This window comes from Oncorhynchus keta, chromosome 7, assembly GCF_023373465.1.
Source record: "Oncorhynchus keta strain PuntledgeMale-10-30-2019 chromosome 7, Oket_V2, whole genome shotgun sequence".
In the NCBI taxonomy this organism is placed as follows: domain Eukaryota; kingdom Metazoa; phylum Chordata; class Actinopteri; order Salmoniformes; family Salmonidae; genus Oncorhynchus; species Oncorhynchus keta.
This window is the reverse complement of record NC_068427.1, coordinates 41,527,242-41,543,270: the sequence shown is the minus strand read 5'-3', so window position 1 is coordinate 41,543,270 and position 16,029 is coordinate 41,527,242. Positions and strand designations below refer to the sequence as shown.

Here is a 16,029-nt window from a genome sequence, read left to right as displayed (position 1 = left end):
ATAGAAAACAAACACTCTCTCGCTTACAGCCATTATGATTGCAGAGGTTGTCAGGGCAAGGTACTTGACATTTCAAAAGGCATTGCTCTTTTATGTAACTGGTTCATCCGCTTCTTTTGACGTATAGAGGCTGCCTGCCATATAAATGCAACTGACCCATTGCTAAGCCCAGCTCCATAATTACGGACAACTAATCGCAGCTCTTGAATGGATAGCAACTGTCATCGAGTCCAACACCTCGGACAAGCTCACGTTTGAAACACATCGAAGGCATTACAAAAATGAAGAGTTTTCATCCAAAAACAAATAGTTTGAATGGCTAAATAATTGAACAGTGCAACAGGGGTACTTCCTGCTGTTGTTTAAAATGCAGAGCCTATACTTTTGTTATATTGTTTGCTAGCTCTTGACCACCTAACGTTGCTAATGCTAGCTAGCCAGTTAATATAACTAGCTTTTTCAAAATATTAGCTAGCTAGCAATTTTGTCATGTTATGAATACAACTCTAGTCTGCTGTCAACCTCAGAATACGATTTCAGAGCACTAGTTAGATCCAAAAGTGGTTAGTAACTTTGGCTGCATGCTGACAGTGCATTCAGAGCCATCCAGTGGCTAGCCACACTTTAACCTTCATTTTACCAGGTTCCCGTGAAGCAATTGTAATGACAATGTTGTGTCTTTGGCTATGCCGGATTAAGTGACATGACATGCTATTCTATAAAATCATTTCTCTGTAATTAATATTACCTGATTGAGCTAATCATGTAAATGTAATTAAATAGAAAGTCGGGGCAACACAAAATAATATTTATAGAGCAGTTATCTTCCGAATAAACTCTTAAAGACCTAGTAATATTTTACATAAATAGCAGTCAATATTAATCATCACCTTATTATTTCAGTTTCATCTGAAAGTTGTATATTCTTGGATATCTTCACAAACCCTGGCTAACAAGTTGAATCAGCAATACAAAATTGGGTTTAATTATTTATTTACTAAATACCTAACTAATCACACAGAATTACATATACACAGAATGAATCATACCTTGATTACAAAAGGAAAACGTCCCTAGCGGGCGGAACAGATATGACAAAGAAAAGGGGGCTGGGTTTGAGTGAAAGAGCTGGAAGACTTGAGGAACAAAGGAAGAAGCGAAGTCTCCATCGTAAATACAGTATCTTATGCATTCTAAATTACCGCCCATTTGGAAAATGAAAATGCAATAAATATTTACTCTGAGCTGCGTTTCAGTAGGTTGGTGGTAGATGGAAGGCCTTTGAAGAATGTATCTGCTGGTAAATTGGATACGTTGTAGTAACGTTGTTGTGTGGTAGACGGGATACTCTGTCTGTTCTTTCCTAGCCCACGTTTGCAGCTGCTGTTGCTAACTCAACGGCTAGGAGGTATCACTTCTGCAGTGAATAAGAGTTCAAAGTTCATACCATTCGCAACCAAAGCTCACGCTGAGGTTGGCTTCATTCTGTAGTTATTATCTGAACCATTCTGACATCGGTCTGTCGTCCTCACATCCTCGGAACAGCAGGTTACATTTTCGTCAAAGCTTTATATAGTGGAGTGAGAAGGGTGTGTTTGAAAAGTTTTATAACCCATGTCTCTTCTAACCTTATGAAAACCCAAATCTCTCATTTGGAAGCTAAAATTACATTTAATCTTTTCACCAATAATTTTATATTCAAACATTTATATTGAACAACAATTCCATGTGAATCCGATAACTACAATGTGCAGATTTTCCACTGTAGAGTTTATGGGGGGAGAGTTATTTATGACTGTCATAAACCTACCCCCAGGCCAACGGCATGACAACAGTCCATTATAACATACCAGAGCATCTCACTTTTTACCTAAATCTCATTGAAATTATACAATTGAACTACGACGTTGTCTTGTCACCAGTCTGAAGTTTAGCCGTATCTAATGTCGTACAGTTATAATTAGGAGCTTTTATTATCTCTTTTAACAAACCTTGTTTATTTTTGTACTTTGTACTATTTTTGTAATTCATTCCAAACTAAGTCGGTGCACCTGGAGTTTACCCAAAAGAGCCGGCTGGCTGGCGGCAGACGGATGAAGGACGCAGTGCTATAGGCTTGATGATGACCGACCTTCCAAGGCCCAGCAAGGTTCCCCTGAACTCAGTTTAAACTCTCAGCGAGGGTACCCGTGGCAGGGAGGGGTGGGACACCTGTGTGTGTGTGTGTGTGTCTCTCATAGCAGGGACACCTTGTGTTCTGACCTACTTCTACCAGCGCTGCGTGGTGATTGGCTGAAACAGGGACAAACAGGCAGAGTGTGTAGTGAACCTGGGAGGGGTCAGTTCTCTGAGCTGGCAGCCCTGAGCTTCAGGACAGGCGGAGCTGACATTCACTGAGTCTCAGTCGAGCAGCTCAAAATGGAAAAGTATTACCTGTCACAGTCAGAAGCCTTTTTCACCTAGTGACATAAAAAGATGATTGCCCCTAAAAAACAACAAATCCCTTTGAAAAAATGGCTGTGGCATCAATATGAGTCAGAAACATTTATTCTAGTGTAAAAATATGTACTACAAAGTCAGTCAGTTTTGTCTAAAACGGAATTTGTAACCTGAGTGCATCACAATGAGTACATGAAGGTTGGAAACTGTGCCTATTAACACGTGGTGGCACTGAGCTTTCTGGGAAAAGACTGGGTGAGTTCGCTTTGCATGGCCCAGTGATAGTCTAGTATCATAGCAGCATAGCCAATGATACGGTGACGTAACTAGTTAAATACATAGACACACCCAAGAAACACCCACATCAAACCACACCCCCAAGACAACCCTTGTTTGCCTTCTGTCATGGCCGCTAGCATTTCTTAATGAGCTTTGATGGAAAAACAAGGCCAAATCAGGAAGTGCAGTTGACGTTTAAATCATAGTCAGTGATTGACAATGCACAATGGCTTTGGATAGAAGCTGCCCTTAGGCACAGCTCATCCTACCCAAACCCTAACCTTGGGGGAAATCCAAACTGAACTTATCCTACCCAAACCCTAACCTTGGGGGGGGAAATCCAAATCGAACTTATCCTACCCAAACCCTAACCTTGGGGGAAAAATCCAAACTGAACTTATTCTACCCAAACCCTAACCTTGGGGGAATCCAAACTGAACTTATCCTACCCAAACCCTAACTTTGGGGGAAAACCCAAACTGAACTTATCCTACCCAAACCCTAACCTTGGGGGAAATCCAAACTGAACTTATCCTACCCAAACCCTAACCTTGGGGGGGAAAAAATCCAAATCGAACTTATCCTACCCAAACCCTAACCTTGGGGGAATCCAAACTGAACTTATCCTACCCAAACCCTAACTTTGGGGGGGAAAAATCCAAACTGAACTTATCCTACCCAAACCCTAACCTTGGGGGATCCAGACTGAACTCATCCTACCCAAATTCTACTGCCTGTCAACTCAAAGTGAATTCCTCCGCTGCTCTAAGTTCACTACATACTTCCGTCTGAGACTGCAATCGTTGAAGTTATTTGTGGTGATGTCAAAATGAGGGGTGTTGTACAAAACAAATTCATCAGCAATTGGATCATCTCTAACCAATCAAAGTATCAAAACCAATGACAAATGTCAAAACGCCGCTTTACCCACGTGTGTTCTGGCTCTGGTCCAACCCATCGGTTTCTGGGACCAATCAAAACGGTTAGAATGTGTTTGTATTCTTGAAATCGCCAGGGAGGTACTCAAATCCAGACTCATTGCAGAGAAAACTAACATCAGTGGGCATGGCATAGTGTTTGGCCGGAGCAAGGAGTTTGGGTAGCCAGGCAACAAATCCTAACCTTGGGGGGAAAACCCCAAACTAAGCTTTACCTCCCCAAACACAGCTTGTCATCCCCAAATCCTAACCTTCATTGGAAATATCGCAAACTCAGTTTATCCTCCCCAAATCCTTGGTGGGAAAAACACCAAACTGAACTCAAGTTAATATTGAGGGGCAACTTCATCCAAATCAAATCAAAATAATTTATATAGCCCTTCGTACATCAGCTGATATCTCAAAGTGCTGTACAGAAACCCAGCCTAAAACCGCAAACAGTAAGCAATGCAGGTGTAGAAGCACGGTGGCTAGGAAAAACTCCCTAGAAAGGCCAAAACCTACGAAGAAACCAAGAGAGGAACCAGGCTATGAGGGGTGGCCAGTCCTCTTCTGGCTATGCCAGGTAGAGATTATAACAGAACATGGCCAAGTTGTTCAAATGTTCATAAATGACCAGCATGGTCAAATAATAATATTCACAGTAGTTGTTGAGGGTGCAGCAAGTCAGCACCTCAGGAGTAAATGTCAGTTGGCTTTTCATAGCCGATCATTAAGAGTATCTCTACCACTCCTGCTGTCTCTAGAGAGTTGAAAACAGCAGGTCTGGGACAGGTAGCACATCCGGTGAACAGGTCAGGATTCCATAGCCACAGGCAGAACAGTTGAAACTGGAGCAGCAGCACGGCCAGGTGGACTCGGGACAGCAAGGAGTCATCATGCCAGGTAGTCCTGAGGCATTGTCCTTGGGCTCAGGTCCTCAGAGAGAGAGAAAGAAAGAGAGAATTAGAGAATTAGAGAGAGCATTCACACAGGACACCGAATAGGACAGGAGAAGTACTCCAGATATAACAAACTGACCCTAGCCCCCCAACACATAAACTACTGCAGCATAAATACTGGAGGCTGAGACAGGAGGGGTCAGGAGACACTGTGGCCCCATCCGATGATACCCCCGGACAGGGCCAAACAGGAAGGATATAACCCCACCCACTTTGCCAAAGCACAGCAGACCCCACACCCCTAGAGGGATATCTTCAACCACCAACTTACCATCCTGAGACAAGGACAAGTATAGCCCACAAAGATCTCCGCCACAGCACAACCCAAGGGGGGAGGGGGGTGCCAACCCAGACAGGAAGATCACATCAGTGACTCAACCCACTCAAGTGACGCACCCCTCCTAGGGACGGTATGAAAGAGCCCCAGTAAGCCAGTGACTCAGCCCTTGTAATAGGGTTAGAGGCAGAGAATCCCAGTGGAAAGAGGGGAAGGGGCCAGGCAGAGACAGCAAGGGAGGTTCGTTGCTCCAGAGCCTTTACATTCACCTTCACACTCCTGGGCCAGACTATACTCAATCATATGGCCCACTGAAGAGATGAGTAAACAGTAAAGACTTAAAGGTTGAGACAGAGTCTTTATTTATTTATATTTATTTTACCTTTATTTAACTAGGCAAGTCAGTTAAGAACAAATTCTTATTTTCAATGACGGCCTAGGAACAGTGGGTTAACTGCCTGTTCATTATGTTTTCAAATGACATCCCCAAGAGGTAAAATATATAGTGAATCCTACTTCTGTTCGGTGCTCATCGATGCCTACCTTCTCAGCCTACTAGACAATGCTTTCTCTGTTCATTAAGTAACAATGGACAATACTATTCTAAATGCTCCTATGTCCATACATTCTCAGCTTCCTTGGTGTTGTCAAACAGGCGAGCAGGGGTGGTCTGCGAGCAGGGGTGGTCTTGGATGTGGCCCACGCCTCCATCCACATGTTCCCCGGGATCTTCATCCTGGCACTCAGGTCACCCCTGAGTGTCCCTGCTCTCGTCCACCACCTCCTCCTCAAAGTAGTCCCTGGGGGAGTACCACCGCACAAAGTCTCATCCAGGGTACAGCCCGGATTCGCTGCCTGACACAGAATCAGACACAAGCAGGCATGTCAATGTTTCATTATGTTTCTGAGCTCTACACAGTCAATCAGTGCCTTCAGAAAGTATTCATACCCCTAGACGTATTCCATATTTTTGTTGGGTTACAGCCTAAATTCAAAATGGATTAAATATTTGTTTTATTCTTACCCATCTACACACAATAACCATAATGACAAAGTGAAAACATGTTTTTTGAAATGTAATGCACATTTACTGAAAATGAAATCCAGAAACATCTCATTTATATAAGTTTTCACACCCCAGAGTCACTACTTTGTAGAATAACCTTTGGCAGCGATTACAGCTGTCAGTCTTACTGGGTAAGTCTCTAAGAGCTTTGGATTGTGCAACAGTTGCCCATTATATTCTTCACAATTCTTCAAGCTCTGTCAAATTGGTGGTTGATCATTGCTAGACAACCAATTCTTAGGTCTTGCCTTAGATTTTTAAGTAGATTTAAGTCAAAACTGTAACTCGGCCACTCAGTAACATTCACTGTGTTCTTGGTAAGCAAATACAGTGTAGATTTGGACTTGTGTTTTAGGTTATTGTCCTGCTGAAAGGTTAATTCATCTCTGTGTCTGATGAAAAAGCAGACAACCAGGTTTTTATCCTGAAAAACTCTCTAGTCCTTAACGATTACAAGCATACCCATAACATGATTCAGCCACCACTATGCTTGAAAATATGGAAAGTGGTACTCCGTAATGTGTTTTAATGCCCATGCAACTTACATGACTTTTTAGGATACTTATTGAGTCAAGACATTTCCGGTTTTTATTTTGTATTAGTTTGTCAAAAATTCTAAAAACATAATTCCACTTTGGCATTATGGGGAATTGTGTGTAGGCCAGTGATACAAAATCTCAACTTAATCCATTTTAAAATCAGACTGTAACACAACAAAATGTGGAACAAGTCAAGCGGTGTGAATCCTTTCTGAAGTCACTATAAGTTTGGTACAGAGGAGACCACTCAATCTCAGTGAAGCAACAGTAGATGGATTGATGACAATGAGGCTAAAGCATGAATAACTGAGACAGGAGCTCTCCTCAGTAGCCTGGGGGCCCAGGACAGGACAAACAGAGACACAGACAGACAGGAGCTCTCCTCAGTAGCCTGGGGGCCCAGGACAGGACAAACAGAGACACAGACAGACAGGAGGCTTCTCCTCTCCTGCTGTCCCCCTGCGGAAGAAGTGAGTGCCTGTGTTTGTGTGTGCAAGTGACGCATGTGTGTTTGTATACATGTGTCCGCGTGTGTGTGCACAACACACTGAGTTGAGGAGGGGGCTGGTATGTGCTGCATGGCTGTCATATTACCCACCATTCATCAGCGGTCCATCCTCCCTGCTCTGCACCGGCAGGGACTGGGATAATTAAAGCTAAAATGCCAGATTATGCTTGGCTAAGCACAATTGCACACAGAGCCGGTTGGCCCCGGCCCCGAGACAGCTCACACTAAATTTAGAGGCCATTCTAACTCAACTAATCGCTATACCTGAGTACACAACATTCTTCTTCCTCTAGTTTATCACCTCGCTCCCTCCCTCCCTCTCTTGTCAGCTGTTGTTGGAGCTCAGAGAGGACAGAAGAAGAAGAGGTTGAGAAGAACATACTCCAAAGTAGAGCATTTAGTGGGCCAGTTAAAAACAGACCGGGGTAATGCGACAAAAAGTTGCGACTGTGCCCCTCCAACGGAACACTATTTGTCAGCGTTTGTTACCGTTGGGAACAAAGGGGGTGGAGCCGCAAGTCCCATCAGAGACGTTTAAAGATGGTGACCTGATGTTCCGAACCTCATGGGTCCAACAGCAAGTTAGCAGGTGAGGCTGAATGCTACTCAGCAGAAAAATGTGGTATGGTGACAACAGAGATGAATTCAGCTTGTTTTGGCCTGTTTCTATAACTTTAAGGGAGCTATTAAATGTAACTTGGCTAAATTAATTCAAGATGCATACATAGTGGGATTGTAAAGAGCTGTTTTGTAGATTTGTCCTCATGACAAAGGAAGGAAATTGACTTTAATCTTCAAAAGCATTTTCAGTACCAGTCAAAAGTTTGGACACACCTACTCATTCAAGGGTTTAGTGAATAGTGAAGACATCAAAACTATGAAATAACACATATGGAATCATGTAGTAACCAAAAAAAGTGTTAAACAAATCAAAAAATATTTTATGAGTAGGCACCCTTTGCCTTGATGATAGATTTGCACACTCTTGGCATTCTCTCAACAAACTTCATGAAGAATGCTTTCCCAACCGTCTTGAAGGAGTTCCCACATATATTGAGAACTTGTTGGCTGGTTTTCCTTCACTATGCGGTCCAACTAATCCCAAACAATCTCAATTGGGTTGAGGTGTGCTGATTATGGAGGCCAGGTTATCCGATGCAGCACTCCATCACTTTCCTTCTTGATCAAATAGCCTTTACATAAAACAATTTATAGTCTCACTAAGCATTTATAGTCTCACTAATCACAAACCAGATGGGATGGTGTATCGCTGCAGAATGCTATGGTAGCCATGCTGGTTAAGTGTCACCAGCAAAGCACCCCCACACCATCACACCTCCAACTCCATGCTTCACGGTGCAAAGGGTAACCACACATGCGTAGATAATTCGTTCACCTACTCTGCGTCTCACAAAGACACAGCGGTTGGAACCAAAAATCTAAAATTCGGGCTCATCAGACCAAAGGACAGATTTCCACCAGTCTAATGTTCATAGCTTGTGTTTCTTGGCCCAAGCAAGTATCTTCTTCTTATTGGTGTCCTTTAGTAGTGGTTTCTCTGCAGCAATTTGACCATGAATGCCTGATTCACGCAGTCTCCTCTGAACAGTTGATGTTGAGATGTGTCTGTTACTTGAATACTGTGAAGCATTTATTTGCGCTGCAATTTCTGAGGCTGGTAACTTTAATGAACTTATCCTCTGCAGCAGAGGTAACTCTGGGTCTACCTTTCCTGTGGCGGTCCTCATGAGCCAGTTTCATCATAGCGCTTGGTGGTTTTTGCACATGAAGAAACGTTCAACGTTCTTAATTTTCCGCATCGACTGACCTTCATGTCTTAAATAAATGATGGACTGTCATTTCTCTTTGCTTATTTGCTATGTTCTTGACATAATATGGACTTGGTCTTTTACCAAATAGGACAATATTCTGTATAACACCTCTATCTTGTCACAACATAACTGATTGGCTCAAATGCATGAAGGAAAGAAATTCCACAAATTAACTTTTAACAAGGCACACCTGAAATGCATTCGAGGTGAATACCTCATGAAACTGGTTGAGAGAATGCCAAGAGTATGCAAACCTGTCATCAAGGCAAAGCGTGGCTACTTTGAAGAATCTCAAATATATTTGGATTTGTTTCTCACTTTTTTGGTTACTACATGATTCCATATGTGTCATTTTATAGTTTTGATGTCTTCACTATTATTCTACAATGTAGAAAATAGTAAAAAATTAAGAAAAACCCTTGAATGAGTAGGTGTTTACATTTTTTACTGGTACTGTATGTGTTGAGTTTTCTAGGTCCCGTGTGGCTCAGTTGATAGAGTATGGTGCTTGCAATGCCTTCGATTCCCACGGGGTACCAGTATGAAAAAGTACCTAAATGTATACACTCACTAATGCAAGTCGCCCTGGATAAGAGTGTCTAGTAAATTGTAAGATGTATTAATCCTAATACTGTTACTGACATAACATCAACCACTATTATTCAACACTATGGAGGCTTCACATGGAGATACTTCCAAAATGAAATTATTTTAAGTGCATTTAGTACTAAAACAGACATCGCTACAGTACATCAGCTAAATAAGACACACCCAACATAATATCTAATACGAAGCATTTCATTGATATTGATAACACAATTAGCATGCTCTCCACTGTGCCACTGTGAGAGATGAGGGAGATTGTGAGAATCTAATCAAACGCCCCCCCGAGTCTGACACACTGACTGACCGAGAGGTCTGAGACCACTAATAGGCTCCTGTGCCACTCACCCAGTCTGGGTGGCAGTGAGTGTGTGTGTTTGTGTGCCTCTCTGTGTGTGTGTGTGTGTGTGTATGTGTGTGTGTGTGTGTGTGTGTGTCTGTGTGTGTGTGTGTGTGTGTGTGTGTGTGTGTGTGTGTGTGTGTGTGTGTGTGTGTGTGTGTGTGTGTGTGTGTGTGTGTGTGTGTGTGTGTGTGTGTGTGTGTGTGTGTGTGTGTGTGTGCCAGCGTTAATGTCAGGGTGTGTACTCTATTGTCGGTCTAGTTGTCAGTGTGGGTGTGTGAGGAGTTGTCTAGTTGTCAGGGTGTGGGTGTGTGAGTGTCCTCACCTTAAAAGACTCCATGTCTGAGAGCAGACAGGCACTCTGCATGCGAGCGCGGAGGTGGGCACCCTCGGCTGACGTGCCCAGTTTGGCCAACACCTCCGACTGCTCCTCCAGCAGGTCCTCTGTCATGGCTCCCATGGAGTGGGAACGAGAACAGTCAGAGTTTCAGTGTGTTTTAGGGGGTTAAGTGTATGTATGAAGTAGCATGGGTGTGTGTGTGTGTGTGTGTGTGTTGCTTTTCAAGACACGGAAGCCGGAAACCAACCCTAAACATTTGACTATATGTACCAGGAAATACAACACAGTACTTATTAGTGTGTGAGTATGACACTAGGTTTGGCCCTGTCAGTTACTCTGAGCAGGACAGAGGACAGACTGACAGCTTGTCAGATTCATTAGGGTGCTGTGGAACACTGAAACACCTGAGGCACCTACAACCCTCTGCCAGAACACCCACAACCCCCTACCAAACCCCCATCAGCCCTGGCTAATGAACACTGCTTCTGTCTGGTAGAGCCATGTCCACAGTCCACAGTCCTGTCTAGTCTCCATGTTCCTAAAGGGCAACTGAACACTGCACAATGTTCTCTAAAGTCTGTCTCGGTTTCACAACTGGTAAGGCAAGTCATGATCACAGCCACTCAGGTTCATAAATCAAATGGTTATTTGAATTAACACAAAATACTGACTGTAGAGGGGGTCGGCCGAACTTGCTTGATGAGTTCCCTTGTTCTTGTGAGTCACACAGAAAACACAGGTTCAATCCCCAGAGAGTTATGTACAAGATTGTTCAGATAAAGCTGCTATTTCATAGAGAATAAAAAGGAATTCTGATTCTGCACCCTGGCCAGGTCCTACTAATCACCCAAAACAGGCACCCAAAAAAATGACAAACAAAAAAAATCTAAGTACCAAAAACAACCACAAACACGTACACCCAAACAACAAAAGCATCTAAAACAGTGGCCAAAAACAACCAGACCGCAGATTTTTCACACAGTCGGCCTGGGGATTTGAACCAGCAACCTTTAATTTACTGACCCAACCGCTAGGCTACCAGGCACCCCACTATTATCACATTGTGATTCTTTGTGGTTGTTTTGGGGTACTTTTGGGTTGTTTCGGGTACCTGATTGTGGTTGTTTTGGGTACTTTTGGGTTGTTTCGGGTACCTGTTTGTGGTTGTTTTGGGTACTTTTGGGTTGTTTTGGGTACCTGTTTATGGTTGTTTCGGGTACTTTTGGGTTGTTTCGGGTACCTGTTTGTGGTTGTTTTGGGTACTTTTGGGTTGTTTTGGGTACCTGTTTGTGGTTGTTTTGGGGTACTTTTGGGTTGTTTTGGGTACCTGTTTGTGGTTGTTTTGGGTACCTGTTTGTGGTTGTTTTGGGTACCTGTTTGGTTGTTTTGCGTACCTGTTCGTTGTTGTTTTGGGTACTTTTGGGTTGTTTTGGGTACCTGTTCGTGGTTGTTTTGGGTACCTGTTCGTGGTTGTTCTGGGTACCTGTTTGTGGTTGTTTTGGGGTACTTTTGGATTGTTTTGGGTACCTGTTTGGTTGTTTTGGGTACCTGTTCGTGGTTGTTTTGGGTACCTGTTCGTGGTTGTTTTGGGTTACTTTTGGATTGTTTTGGGTACCTGTTTGGTTGTTTTGGGTACCTGTTTGTGGTTGTTTTGGGGTACTTTTGGATTGTTTTGGGTACCTGTTTGGTTGTTTTGGGAACCTGTTCGTGGTTGTTTTGGGTACCTGTTCGTGGTTGTTTTGGGTACCTGTTCGTGGTTGTTTTGGGTACCTGTTTGTGGTTGTTTTGGGTACCTGTTCGTTGTTGTTTTGGGTACTTGTTCGTGGTTGTTTTGAAAATTACAGGCCTCTCTCATCTTTTTAAGTGGGAGAACTTGCACAATTGATGGCTAACTAAATATTTTTTGGCCCACTGTACATACATACAGTACCAGTCAAAAAATTTGGACACACCTACTCATTAAAGGGTTTCTTTATTTGTACTATTTTCTACATTGTAGAATAATAGTGAATACATCAAAACTATGAAATAACACATATGGAATCATATAGTAAAGCTTTTTCATTATTTGTCTTCTCTTGCTCTGATATAAACTAGACTGTTTTTCAGGACTTCGAGCTTGGCTTAGTTTGATGAAATCATTCATATTATACCTGTGTTTTGAAGGGATAGTTCACCCAACAACCGTATTCCCTATTTAGTGCACTACTTTTGACCAGAGCCCTATGTGCCCTGGTGAAATGTGTGCAATGTATACGGTCATCCTGACCAACTGGCCCTCCAAATATACCTCCGCTGTCTTCAACCAGGATCTCAGCGATCACTGCCTCATCGCCTGTATCCGCCACGGAGCCGCAGTCAAACGACCACCCCTCATCACTGTCAAACGCTCCCTAAAACACTTCTGTGAGCAGGCCTTTCTAATCGACCTGGCCCGTGTATCCTGGAAGGACATTGACCTCATCCCGTCAGTTGAGGATGCCTGGTCATTCTTTAAAAGTAACTTCCTCACCATTTTGGATAAGCATGCTCCGTTCAAAAATGCAGAACCAAGAACAGATACAGCCCTTGGTTCACTCCAGACCTGACTGCCCTCGACCAGCACAAAAACATCCTGTGGCGGACTGCAATAGCATCGAATAGCCCCGTGATATGCAACTGTTCAGGGAAGTCAGGAACCAATACACGCAGTCAGTCAGGAAAGCTAAGGCCAGCTTCTTCAGGCAAAAGTTTGCATCCTGTAGCTCCAACTCCAAAAAGTTCTGGGACACTGTGAAGTCCATGGAGAACAAGAGCACCTCCTCCCAGCTGCCCACTGCACTGAGGCTAGGAAACACGGTCTCCACCGATAAATCCATGATTATCGAAAACTTCAATAAGCACTTCTCAACGGCTGGCCATGCCTTCCGCCTGGCTACTCCAACCTCGGCCAACAGCTCCGCCCCCCGTAGTTCCTCACCCAAGCCTCTCCAGGTTCTCCTTTACCCAAATCCAGATAGCAGATGTTCTGAAAGAGCTGCAAAACCTGGACCCGTACAAATCAGCTGGGCTTGACAATCTGGACCCGCTATTTCTGAAACTATCTGCCGCCATTGTCGCAACCCCTATTACCAGCCTGTTCAACCTCTCTTTCATATCGTCTGAGATCCCCAAGGATTGAAAGCTGCCGCAGTCATCCCCCTCTTCAAAGGAGGAGACACCCTGGACCCAAACTGCTATAGACCTATATCCATCCTGCCCTGCCTATCTAAGGTCTTCGAAAGCCAAGTCAACAAACAGGTCACTGACCATCTCGAATCCCACCGTACCTTCTCCGCTGTGCAATCTGGTTTCCGAGCCGGTCACGGGTGCACCTCAGCCACACTCAAGGTACTAAATGATATCATAACCGCCATCGATAAAAGACAGTACTGTGCAGCCGTCTTCATCGACCTCGCCAAGGCTTTCGACTCTGTCAATCACCAAATTCTTATCGGCAGACTCAACAGCCTCGGTTTTTCGGATGACTGCCTTGCCTGGTTCACCAATTACTTTGCAGACAGAGTTCAGTGTGTCAAATCAGAGGGCATGCTGTCCGGTCCTCTGGCAGTCTCTATGGGGGTGCCACAGGGTTCAATTCTCGGGCCGACTCTTTTCTCTGTATATATCAATGATGTTGCTCTTGCTGCGGGCGATTCCCTGATCCACCTCTACGCAGACGACACCATTCTATATACTTTCGGCCCGTCATTGGACACTGTGCTATCAAACCTCCAAACGAGCTTCAATGCCATACAGCACTCCTTCCGTGGCCTCCAACTGCTCTTAAACGCGAGTAAAACCAAATGCATGCTTTTCAACCGATCGCTGCCTGCACCCGCATGCCCGACTAGCATCACCACCCTGGATGGTTCCAACCTTGAATATGTGGACATCTATAAGTACCTAGGTGTCTGGCTAGACTGCAAACTCTCCTTCCAGACTCACATCAAACATCTCCAATCAAAAATCAAATCCAGAGTCGGCTTTCTATTCCGCAACAAAGCCTCCTTCACTCACGCTGCCAAGCTTACCCTAGTAAAACTGACTATCCTACCGATCCTCGACTTCGGCGATGTCATCTACAAAATGGCTTCCAACACTCTACTCAGCAAACTGGATGCAGTCTATCACAGTGCCATCCGTTTTGTCACTAAAGCACCTTATACCACCCACCACTGCGACTTGTATGCTCTAGTCGGCTGGCCCTCACTACATATTCGTCGCCAGACCCACTGGCTCCAGGTCATTTACAAGTCCATGCTAGGTAAAGCTCCGCCTTATCTCAGTTCACTGGTCACGATGGCAACACCCATCCGTAGCACGCGCTCCAGCAGGTGTATCTCACTGATCATCCCTAAAGCCAACACCTCATTTGGCCGCCTTTCGTTCCAGTACTCTGCTGCCTGTGACTGGAACGAATTGCAAAAATCGCTGAAGTTGGAGACTTTTATCTCCTCACCAACTTCAAACATCAGCTATCCGAGCAGCTAACCGATCGCTGCAGCTGTACATAGTCTATAGGTAAATAGCTCACCCTTTTTCACCTACCTCATTCCCATACTGTTTTTATACTGTTTTTATTTATTTACTTTTCTGCTCTTTTGCACACCAATATCTCTACCTGTACATGCCCATCTGATCATTTATCACTCCAGTGTTAATCTGCAAAATTGTATTATTCGCCTACCTCCTCATGCCTTTTGCACACATTGTATATAGACTGCCCATTTTTTTCTACTGTGTTATTGACTTGCTAATTGTTTACTCCATGTGTAACTCTGTGTTGTCTGTTCACACTGCTATGCTTTATCTTGGCCAGGTCGCAGTTGCAAATGAGAACTTGTTCTCAACTAGCCTACCTGGTTAAATAAAGGTGAAATAAAAAATAAAAATAAATAAAATAGGGTGCTATTTAGTACACAGAAGAGTTTGGAGGTATAAATAGTGGAGAGGAGAGGAGCGGTGGCCAAACACTTTACCCACTGAAGACTAATTCAACTCAGGGAAGGAAGGTGAGACTGCCGAGCAGAGCAAGTGTGTGTGAGCAGTGTGGAGCAGAGCCAATCCGCCTCATTACAAATGAAGTGGCATCGCCATGAATCTAAAACACCTATCTCTGCCTGCCCCCAGTCTTCCCCTACCCTATCCCTGCTGTTTAAAAGACAGAGAGAGGGAGGAGGAGTGTGAGAGGAGAGAGGAAGATGGATAGGGAGAAAGAGAAAATGTGTTAGAGAAGGAGAGAGAGCGAGGAAATGTCTGAAAGGGACTAGAAGAAAAAGCGGAGATGGAAACAGATTCAGACAGAGACATACAGACATACAGATAATCGATAGATGGATGTAGGAAGAGAGAGAGAGAGAGACAGAAGAGGAGAGAAAGTGTCATGGAGAGGACAGACAGCAAGAGAAAGACAAAAGAGAGGAAACGTGTATTAAGGGATAGTGGGTGTGATATATGACTGATAGAGACACGTTTGGAGAAAGGTGTATGGATGAGAGGGAGAGAGACAGATGAAGAAAAGACAAGTACAAAAATCTCCACATGATACACCAGCGTGTGTGTCTGTCTGTGTGTGTGTGTGTGTGTCTGGAGACGCCCATGCCCAGCCCACCAGAGGATCAGTCTTCTTGCCCTCTACTTCCCGTGTTTGAGGGGTGCAAAATCCACTTAAATATCACTGGATTGATTGCTTTCATTTGACTCCTGTTTATGCCTGTCTTGCTCGTGCCTGTAGTTTTTTTCCCGATAACGTTACGACCGCGGAAGTCACCTGCCAAACACACCCCGGTAACGGCTGAAATGGGCTCAATTGAATACATTGTCTTTCCGTTGTATCTATAAGAACGCTAAAGCTTCGTCAGCGAATAAACGCATCGTCCCGACACTTACATCACAAGGAGAAGAAA

At 44.0% G+C, this 16,029-nt stretch overlaps 1 pseudogene; it reads right to left on the bottom strand.

Moving 5' to 3' along the window:
- The window catches only part of LOC118386433 (rab3 GTPase-activating protein catalytic subunit-like), a 78,879-nt pseudogene that overhangs the window by 35,368 nt on the left and 27,482 nt on the right, over positions 1-16,029 (bottom strand).